At 39.2% G+C, this 10,745-nt stretch overlaps 1 long non-coding RNA gene across 1 annotated transcript; it reads right to left on the reverse strand.

Moving 5' to 3' along the window:
* Positions 1-1,731: 1,731 nt before the first annotated feature.
* Positions 1,732-5,390, reverse strand: LOC128851368 (uncharacterized). The gene is made up of 3 exons (XR_008448730.1): positions 5,321-5,390; positions 3,413-3,479; positions 1,732-3,319 (listed from the first exon to the last, which is right to left on the reverse strand). It is a non-coding gene; the product is annotated as an uncharacterized LOC128851368 (long non-coding RNA).
* Positions 5,391-10,745: the final 5,355 nt, after the last annotated feature.

The following is a 10,745-nucleotide window of genomic DNA, read 5'->3' on the forward strand; positions in this document are numbered from 1 at the left end:
AAAGAGACTATGTTGTGGGAGGAGTATGTAAAAATGAAGCTGAATATTTCTTCTTCCAGGTATTTGTGCTCCTGTGGCTGGCACTGATAAACACATCTGTTCATTTGTTGTTTCTCCTGAAAATCAATTACTTTAACCGCATATTCCCTCCAACCACTGTCATGATTAAAAAAAGAAGAAAAAATGAACATGCTAAAAAAAAAAAAATCAACCTTTGATTATTTTCTGAGTTCAAGCTTCATTTCCGTTCGCTGTTTGCTCCCCTCAGCTTTCAAGTGTTATTTCAGCACAGAGTCATTGTGAAAGGCTCAGGGTTTTTCCTGATGCAAGAGCCACAGAGGCAGCCAAAATGACGTTTTTTAAAGCCAAATGGAAAGAAAATTACTTTGAAACATAGGAAGATGCAAACGTTCAGTGTTTCCTTCCGACCCTGTGGCTTTCAGTGAGGCACACCCAGTGTTTTCTAAGGAATTATCACTTCTTTGTTTTTTTCCCCACCCCACTGGTAGTGTGAAAACTAAATCCTGTCATGGACTTTCTACAAAACATATATGAGAACAATGGGTTCTGACAAAACCTTTTCAAAATCTTGAGATTTTCTGCTTCTCCAAACAAGTGGGAGACGATTCAGGCAGCAGCAAGCAGTAAGTCATTCACGGGGACAGTCCCTCTGCCCCTCTGCAATCAGGTTCTTTCTTTTCAACTCTTCTTCCGCTCATGCTGTTGGTTCTCCTAGAGGTGGTCTGCCTGAGGTGTATGATAGCAACACGACTGAGTGCTCAGTGACAGCTTTGCTTTGCTGAGGCCTTCAGGGCAGTATTTCTGTAGAAAGTCTCTAAAAGTATTTTTGAACAAAGCGGTAGCTTATAGCTTTACAGAGTCTGGAGACCTCAGCTGAGGACCTCCTGCAGACCTTATTGCCCAAGCAGTCAAAGAGAAAGCACAGAAGGACAGAAGAAAGGATGAAAGGGAAGGAGAAAGGAAACCACACCATCTCCATTTCACAGATGCATTGCTCACACGTGAGATCTGCGTGAGAAAGGAATGGCAGAGTCATCCAGCCTTGCAGAGGATGAGTCCAGCACTTGAAATAAAAAAAAAATGCAGTTTTAATTTTTCCTTTTAGCTGGAATTAATCAAAGCAGCAATGGAAAGTATAGGTGCAAACTCAAAACCCTCTGGTGGTTCTGTTTGGAGAAATGGGTGTAGAAGTATTTGATGTTTCAAATGCAAACACTGCTCTGCAGCTCAGCTCAAAAAGAGATAAACATCACTGTTCTGTGGAATTTCACTTTGATAGCTCAAGAAAAGAAAAGAAAAACAAATGAAAGTGATACCCTGTTACACCAAGAGAAAGTGATTTGAAGATGTTATAGGGCCTAGTATCTGCTGCAGCATCACTTGAATCAGCATGTGCTGTGGGTGCTCAGCACCTCCAGAATTCTGGCCCTTCAGCATCTTTTGCCTTAATCAGAGGCACTGGAGCATTGCCAGCTACTAAAAGGTTGGGTTAGGCAACAGGAAGTTAGTTTAGCTTGTTGAGTCAAGTGATTTCATGTAACTTGCTCTAGAGGGAGGCTTTTTTTGTTCCAAGGGAAATCAATTGCCAGTGGTTAAAAAGCACGTTTAGAATTTACATATCTAATTAGGAATCGGAAACTTGATAAGGCAGAAGGGACAGAGAGAAACATTCAGTGTGTTGCTGCTTTGAGCATGTGAGGAATGATTTGAATGTGTTAAGAAAGGAGGAAGATGATCTAGAAAAAATGTTATCAAAACAAAAGAAAAATAATTTTAATCTCATTGATGAGGAGGTATTGGTTTGTGGAACTGAAACAGCTCAGCTGCCTTTCTTCCACGTCTAGAAAACTTACTTTCTAATCTGGGTAAGTGCAGATTGTCTTGACTTGTGTTAAGCACAAGTTTCTTTCTTTAGGCAGCAAGTCTGTTTCACCTAGAAAGTTTGCTTATGATGGGATGGAGCCATTCTTTGTTCATCTTGAGGTCTCTTTCAACTTCTTAGCCCAGGTGCTCGATCTACAAGTTGTCTGCTTTGAAGGCAGCCTGGACTATGAGGGTGTCCCGTGTGCACATTGGGTTGCCGAAGCACAAGATAGAGAGAAAGGGAAAATATACATGGATTTTCTCAGCTTAGCTTTTTTGTAGGAAACTTCATGTCAAGAACACCCCAAAATTCTAGGTCCATCCAAAATTATTTTTCTTTAACCTTTGGTAAAATAAAGTTAGGACTGAAGAAATTTGCTTTTTCTGGATCATTCATTCTGGGAAGGAAGCTAATAAAAATTCATACAAAGTAGTTCAACTTTTTGCTTTAAAACCCTCACTTAGGATAATGTGAAGGGGTTTAAATAACCTTTTTACCTCGAATAAAGCCAGAATTTAAAATCTGATATCTCATTTTTTTGGGTGGACTCTGATGATCTGTAGGTATTCTGGGCTAGTTCTTTATCATCTACTCTTATTGAAAAGCTTTCATTTTACATTAACCTCTAAATATTTATTTACAGTCATGTACATTTGCACTTACATTCAAGATAGTGTCATAGCTTGCCTTAAGAGAATTCACCAGAAAAGGAGCACTCATCACTTCCATTGGCTCTTCTAGTAACTTTTTAAACATAAAATAGCAGCACCTCAAAAAGGGTGTGAACTTCTCAGTCAGCAACTCTTATGAGAAAGAAAAAGCCTTCAATTCTGGTAAACTCTGAGAATAGTCAATGCATGTCTTCTGCATTGCAGTGGGCTACCTTACCATGGAGATGCCAGAACAGGCCCCCCTGTCGTGAACAGTGCTCATGTCTCCTTGTCTCTCCTTCCCACTCTGAGCCAAAACAGTCTGATTTAGCAACATCAAAACAAACCCTTCTGACACTTATGAAACCATTCCTTGACTTTTCTATATATCAGACTTCGGCATTTTTATAAAGAATTGCAATAAACTATGCATAGGGACAAATAAATCAGTAAATTAGAATAAACTTTGTCTGTATCTATGGTAGCTGTCAGTTCCAAGGTGGTGTTCTTTTTAAACCATCATGGCATGAGACTTTTTTGTTTCATACTTGTGAGATCATTCAGGCAGGGATGAAAAGGAAATGTCTGAAAGGATATCTTCTGTCCCGAAGCCCAGCATAACTCTACATAGTGAATTTTCTTTCCTTACTCTCTCTTGGCTGTGGTGATAACTTGGGATACTTGAGAAAAGGAAGGTGAGAAGACATACACAAGCTGATTTTCATCTGATTCCTCAGATTCTTGACTGAGCTTATCATTCCATTTAACATTGCAGGATGTATTCCTGAAATAAAGAACACATATCAAAAGAAAACATGACGGAGTCAGTTACTAATTAAACAATGACAATTTGAAATACACCCATAGAGGGATCTACCTTGATATCACAGGCCTTATATATTTGATGATTGCACAGGCAAACTTTGTTTAATGAATGGTGATACCTGGGGAAAAAAAAAATCATGTTAGGAACTGTTGTGAAAGATTTTATTTTAATAAAAGAATGTGTGATCACACAAGCTCTTATATCATATCCTTTCCCACACAGACTCTTGCATACTTCTGGCAAAAGCATTAACTGTTTACATTTTCTTTGTTTTCACTCCAGCAGCGCATGACTAATCCTTGAATGTAAGCACTTAGGTTGACTTTGTAAAAAATGGCTTTAGAAAGGTTTGCTATTTGTTGACAATGATTAGAAATAAGAGAAAATCGCTCCTCTGAAAAGTAGCATAAAAAGAAGAATGTCAGAGCAACTGTTCAGGGTTAGCCCAGAAGGCTGTCCAGCTCAGCATCCTCTCTCTGAGGTGAGGTAGGAGCAGAAAAGAGCGTAGTCTACATAAGAGAGTATGAATAGAGTAATTATGCAGTGTTCCCTCCCATCTACACACTTTCTGGGATTTTTGGCTCATGCACTACCTGAGTTAGAAATGGTTTCAACACTTAGATCTGGGTAAGGAGCATTGCTCAAAGATGAACACTGGTACTAGCACTGAAGCAGACTCTCTTGGGCTTGTTTTGTAAAAGTTTGTCAGTTCTCCAGCTGCTTGCCACTTCATTGCCACACTGCAGTTTTCAGGCCCTTGAGGTGACTTCATGTTTGGTTGGTTTATCAGGGGAAAAAGAAAAATAAAAAGATGTGGCTGAGTCTATACACAAAATTAATAGCCTCTTAGCATAACATAGCCCTGAGCATGAATTAGAGTTGAGGGTGAGGAAAACCCTTGCTATTTCAAAGCAAAAATACAAGTTGTATATTTCTTACAGACTAGAATGCTAAAAAACAGAATGACATTTTTCATGCTATGCTTTTAAGAGTTGAAAAGTTTCAGTAGAAAAATAAAAAAAAAAGCACATATAAGTTCAACTTCCTGATTTAGTCACTTCTTTCAGGGCTTCTAGACTCCTCATTTCCCATCAGTCCTGGGGAGCAGTTTCCTCTTTCAGGATGCCCTTAACATCTCTGAACAAAGTTCAACTGTGTCAGGACCTCTACTTTTCTTAAGTAGGTCTGGGACCTAAAACCTTAATTGTCCCAGAAGAACGTGATCTCCCAAGACTCCCGGGCTGGCAGCAGTCTGAAGGCTCTATGGTCCCAAAGCTGGGGAGAGCATCCACCAAAGCTGTCTTCCAAGATATGGACCCTTGAACCTCCAGCTCTTTAGGAGAGCAGAACCTCCACTTTCATATCAGTGTTTTAACCAGTATGTTTTTGACTAATATTTGGGTTCTCATATCTTTCTATCAGCAATGCTTTTCCTTAGGCAAATCTCCAACATCTCTCTTCAGGGAGCTTCATTTTCTAAAATGGACTCTAGATTTGAGCCTCTAGTTCTATGAACCATTTGCAGACCCATAACTATGTGAGTAACTGGTTGTAGGTACGTCTCCTACATGCTCTTAGCAGAAGGGTATTTGGAGGCAGGTTTTATGTCCCTGCAATTATCCATGGAGTAGCTAGCTTATGTTTCAGAAGATCAGACCAGAAGACCAGAGAGCTATTCATGCTTGAGGAAAGTATATGTTGTCAACAATCTGAACAGAGATGCAGAACACTTCTCTCAACACCAGTTTGCTATCAGACACCTCTCTTATTTCAAGTATTAAGGTAATATCTAGTGGTGGACAGAGAAAAAAAACTGGAATTGGATTATTTACTAATTAGTCTAATCTGTTTTCTTCATTTCACAATCTTAGAAACTAAATACGTAATATTTACTATTATGAAGAAGCACAGTCAGGAACAGTTAAGGCAACCGAATACAGATTTAGGGTTATGTTTTACCCTGACATTGATCTTCGGCATGACTTAGCTGTTTTATTCTCCTGTAGCAGTGATCCATGGCTTTTCTTTAAACAATCTAGTGAGAGCTAGGGCGTGGACAAGTATTAGAGAAGAACTGAGAGTTTGACTAATCACTTAAAGATGGAGTGGGCAGGATTACTAGTTTCTATTCTTATGCTGCCTTACTGCCATGTATGGACTTGGCTTGAAACAGCTGATCTGTGAATTTGATTAGGTGACAAAAATTTTAATTTAATGACAAAACAAAAAAATTAGACTGAAAAATATGTTGTTTATAAAAGAATCTACGTCATTCTCTTTTTTAGCTCTTTTCATTAGCCTGCTTCACATTGCACTGTTGGCCCAGGAATATCTATCTATGTACAAACCTTTTAGCCATATGCACTACTCAAGTGGTGACCACGATTTCTGTGTCTATTGTGTGTAAAGATAATTACTTGCAGAGATATTGGATTTCCTGGCCCAGAAGGTGTTTGTGGTTTTTATAACAAAGGAATTAAAGCACAGAGGGAACAGGAGGGCTTAGAGAGCATCCTGGTAACAGTAAAAACGTTCTGTTCTTTGGAAAGCTTGTTTTCCCGTTTTTGTCAATTGTAAGTACATCCTTTCCTTGACACCTCACCGTGCCCTGCAACTCTTAACCATTCGGTGTGGAGGTCTGATACAAATCTCACTGAAATCAATAAAGATGCCTGCAGCCCACACTCAATTTGGCTTTAGAGGAATGCAACGTATGCAGCTCTTTAGCATCTCAGCCAACATTGCTTTGCTGCAGGTGCTTGTTAGGCAAAGCAGTTAGGTCAATGCTAATAATGTTCTTTGTGTCTTCTGTCTCTCTGCTTTGATGTATTAGTGAGCAAAGTAAAAACGTACTGAGTGCAGCATCTTGAGTGGCCTTATTGCAGTAATTTACACCACTGTCAGTCCCAGCTGAACGGAGTCCAGCTAGTGAGATTAAGCTGGCTATAAATGAGGAAAGGATGGGTTAGTGGCAGGGATTTTGACTGTGGTTGGAGAGGCTTAGATTTCATTTTTGCACCTCTCCTGTGCAATCTCAAGGAAATAATTTTGGATGGGAGGTGAAAAGTTACGTACTTGCACAAGTTCCAGTTGAGGCAGATTTTAGATGCCCAAATCCCCAAGAATGATATATTTTTTTTTCTTTTTTAATTACTGTGGTACCTCACAGTACAGATATACCTAGTTTTTTCCATATGGGCTTGCCAAAGTGCCTCAGGTCCCATGTGCTCACACTGTAAATGTCCACAGGCACCTTGCAATAGAAGAAAAGTTGAGTTTATTCCAAGTCTCTGGAGGTGGTGATGATACACAACATCAGGTTACATAAAGGAACCTGTCTCTTCATGAGAGAGGAGTAAGTCACCTCACACGGGCTTGGGACAGTACAGCAGAGTAGGACAGTAGCTGAAACATGGCAACCTCTTACTTTACTGTCATTTCATTGATCTTTCAAGAAAAAAATATAGGGTGAAACTTCCAGGGCTGAGGCAGTCTCATCTGTCTGCCTCAATGACTGCCTTCATTTTCAGAGGTACTGAGTACTTACGAGTTGGCTGGTACCTGCACCTTGGAGCTGGAGGATGCATTGTCCTGCCTAGCTGTTGTGTTTACAGGTACCATTTTTACTTCTTGAAATAGCTGTCAGGACTTGACAGTTTAGCATCTCTAACTTTGTAAGAGGCTTTTGTATTGAACCTTGTTACATTTTAGGCATTTTTCTCTCACTCGGATGTGGTTTCCTTTACTATGTGCCTTTCTTAGAAGTTGGATTTTTTTATCATCACAGCTTGTTAATTCATCGCTTCAGGAAACTTAGCTTTGAAAAGGATGGGTACTCAAGTTCCTCTTAAGTTGTGCCCCTTCCTGGTTAGTTTTTCCGAAAAAAGAGAGGTTACTTTTAGAGCAGAGCACTGCCTTTTGGATGTAGGTACAAAGCTAACACCAAGAACAGTGGTTTCAGACTGCAGGGAGGGAGCTGTGGCAGGGCTATGATCCCAAGGTCAATTAAAACATAGGAGTAGAACTTCACACATGAGGTGGGGACATGAGTGCAAGAATTATTGGCCAAAAGGATTCCACCATAGGTGTGGAAAGCTAAATTAGTGGTGTTCCAGTGCTGTCTCAGATGTTCTCTGAAGAAGTTCTGGGAATAATTTCTATGAAAGACATTTACCCACAGGGCAGAGTGTAATTGCTGATTTGGGAAATAAGGATGATTCACTTATGTAAGAGACGCCCATGGTATTAGCATGTAAGACGTACTGCTTATCACAGCTTTTTAGTGGCATTGTGCCTAATTAATTCATGACACCTTAATTAATAGGTATACAATGAAATATCCCCACATGACCTAAGCATTATGGAGTACGTTGTGCCCTACAGACTCCGTCTAATGTTGGTCTAAAGGAATACTTTCCAGTGCCTATAGGAGTTCAAAGTGTGTTCAAAGTCTAATTATAACTGTGGTTATTTTTCTCCAAGGGTGATTTTAACTACAGGAGAGATGACCTGAAACCAGATAGTGTTCAAGGACAAAAGCACCCTCAAGTACTGAAGATTACTCATTCTACACCCTAGTTTAACAGATGGTTTCCATCACTGTAGTGGACCACACTGAAATCTGATCTGAACACCAGCCAAGAAGTATCAAGATATTTGTGTCAAGATATCTGGATGTCCTGGCTGAAAAAAGTCAAGAAATACTAAAGTATTATTTACCTTTTCATAGCTTCATATTCATGAAAAAGGAAGTTCTATCTGTCTCATGAGGCTAGAAGCTGTTTAGGAAATACTTGTCTTTTTTGTGCACTTAATATGTAGATGAGACAGCAAAAGTCATGGATTTGGATGCCGTAAGACCATGCAAGTTGTTTTAAAATGTCTAATGATGAGGACAATGAGGATGACACTCCAGTTGAGTATCAAGAAGTTGATGGCTAGCACTGCAAACATTTCTGGGCTGTTTTTGCTCTCAAATGCATCTGATTTACATCATAGCCCTTCCCTCCAAAGTGAGAACTATGGAATCTTGCTTTTAAAGCTCAGTATCAAGTTACTGCAATATTTGCTAAAACATCAATTTGTCATTAAGATGTGCATATTTAGTTTAACGGGTCTCAAATACATAATTTATTATTGTGTTTTAAAATACCGACATAAATATTTTACAATTTTGTGCATTAGATGCTTAACAGCCCCTCAGCAGTGTGAAGACTGCAATGTCACCTTGGAGATTTGTAGGTTCTTCTAACTCATGTTTCTGATTGTGCCTAGAATGACAAATCTGAACCTTGTTCTAGGTTGGTTAAAAGTCTTACCCAAATTCTAGAGTAAATTTTGAGCAAATCTATCCAGAGTTATGGTATACTAGATAAATCAGAATTCTGAGTCTTGAACTAAGTAAAATACGATAGTTCTGAGTAGGTTTTGACTTGCATCTTTGAGTGCAAAAAATTCAAAGCAAAACCTGGAAGGTGAGAATCTAAGCAAACAGAAAACATCACATATGCAAGGTTCTTCAGGTGATATTTGCTTATTTTTTCTGCTTACAAGCATTTGGTATGTTTTTGCATATTTGGTCAATGGACTCAAAGGAAGGCCAAACAAATGCAAGCCAGTGCTATTATATTTTTTTTTCTCCAGGGATTCTCTTCAGCTCCCTTGAATCCTCCAGCTAGGCCCAGGATTTTAGTTTCTATCCCTCAGGTTAAGGAAGATTGGTTAGTTCATCCATGGAATGTATTAATACAATTACTTAATCATCAAGAGCAATCACGGTAAGTTGTGCAACACGAAGCACTCCTTTTTTTCTCCAGGGACTGTGTTTACTGACAGCCAAGGAGAGAGTAAGCCTGCAAATTAAATCCCGGTCCCCTTGTATGGAAGTACTATCTCCTATCCCAACCTAAGAGCTCATCTTGTTATCTTTTGTGGTCACATATGTGAGAAAATATCTTAGAACCAGACCAACATAAAATATTGAGGCACAAAAATTACTTTTGTGACTTGCGTAAGAGGGTAGAAGAGAGAATATGCTTTGGATGAGGACTCAAGAAATGTGGGCTCAGTCCTGGCACCAGAACAAAATTCCTCTATTGCCGTGGGCAACTGACTTTGAAATTCAATTCTCTTTTTGCAAAATGGGGTTAATAAAGACACATAGCAATGTTGGAAGGATAACTCCATTAATATTTATGATGTCCTTGGGTACTCCAGTGCCAGCAACCTTTATAGCTACCTAACTTACTAAAGAACACTCAAGTTCAGGGTTATTTCAGTGAGAACACACACCAGAATGCCAGCAGGAAGTTGGCAATATCTTGTTTGCAATTAGTTGAAAAAATGGAATAACTGCCTTTTGAAAAATACTTGTATATCAGCACTTGTCTTCATGCTGGGAAGGTGAAAAGTTAAGCTAGCTGCACATTATATAACTGGCTGTTAAACAAAGTATGTTTTTACAAGGGAAGGAACTAGTGCCTCCTGGGAGGTGTAGTTCAGTTCCAGACAATCTTATGTGGGAGAACATGACTATAAATGACCAAGACCTACGGCTGCCATGAAGCTCTTCCGTCATTCCACTGGATGTTGACATTAAGATTAATTCCAAAGGCAATATTTTATTTTGAGTTACTTGTTAGGATGTTCCACAAAAATCTTTGTTTATTGGCTTGTTTGTTGGTGGTCACGTGTATGTGTGTGTGTCCCCTAGACCCTGGTAGATCTGCTTGATCTTAGAGGTAATATCTAATAGGAAAATGACATGCTGAGGAGTTCGTTTTGAGGTTTTTTTTAAGTAGACCTCGACCTTTTCATTAAGAGATTTTTTTAAACTACTATTTGTCTTTTGGCATTGGGAACCATACTCCCATAATATCAAGGCTTGATTTGTAAAGAAAGTGAGATGAGATCAAAGGAGACTCTCTCTCCTTTACATCTGTACATTTGCGTTTTATTCCTCTGCAGCAGGTGAAGGGTACCTTTGCCTCTGCTCTATGCTACCTGGAGACTTTATGAAACTATCCTGTATCTTTCCTTTAAATGTTTTATCAGTGCTTGGAACAGCACTGTATCTTTTGTTTCAGCACGTTTATTTTCTGTGGGAACAGTGATCTGATTGCAGTGTACGTGTGTGGGTGGGTAGATTACAAATTATAAACTCTGAGTTCAGGTGCACATCTTAGGAGTGACTTTTAAATAGTTGCATGATTAACAAACCTTTCTCCTTTGTGGAATGGAAAGCAACTTCTCTCTCAAAGAGTGCTGCTTTACTTCAGGAATTATCCCCCATGGAGCCTGAATGACTCGATGCTGGAGGGGAAATATTTGTTGTGTTATGGATGTGAAGCCAGCTAAGTAGCAATCTACGGAATGATTTATAGTC

This window comes from Cuculus canorus, chromosome 2 (assembly GCF_017976375.1).
Source record: "Cuculus canorus isolate bCucCan1 chromosome 2, bCucCan1.pri, whole genome shotgun sequence".
NCBI classification, from domain to species: Eukaryota; Metazoa; Chordata; class Aves; order Cuculiformes; family Cuculidae; genus Cuculus; species Cuculus canorus.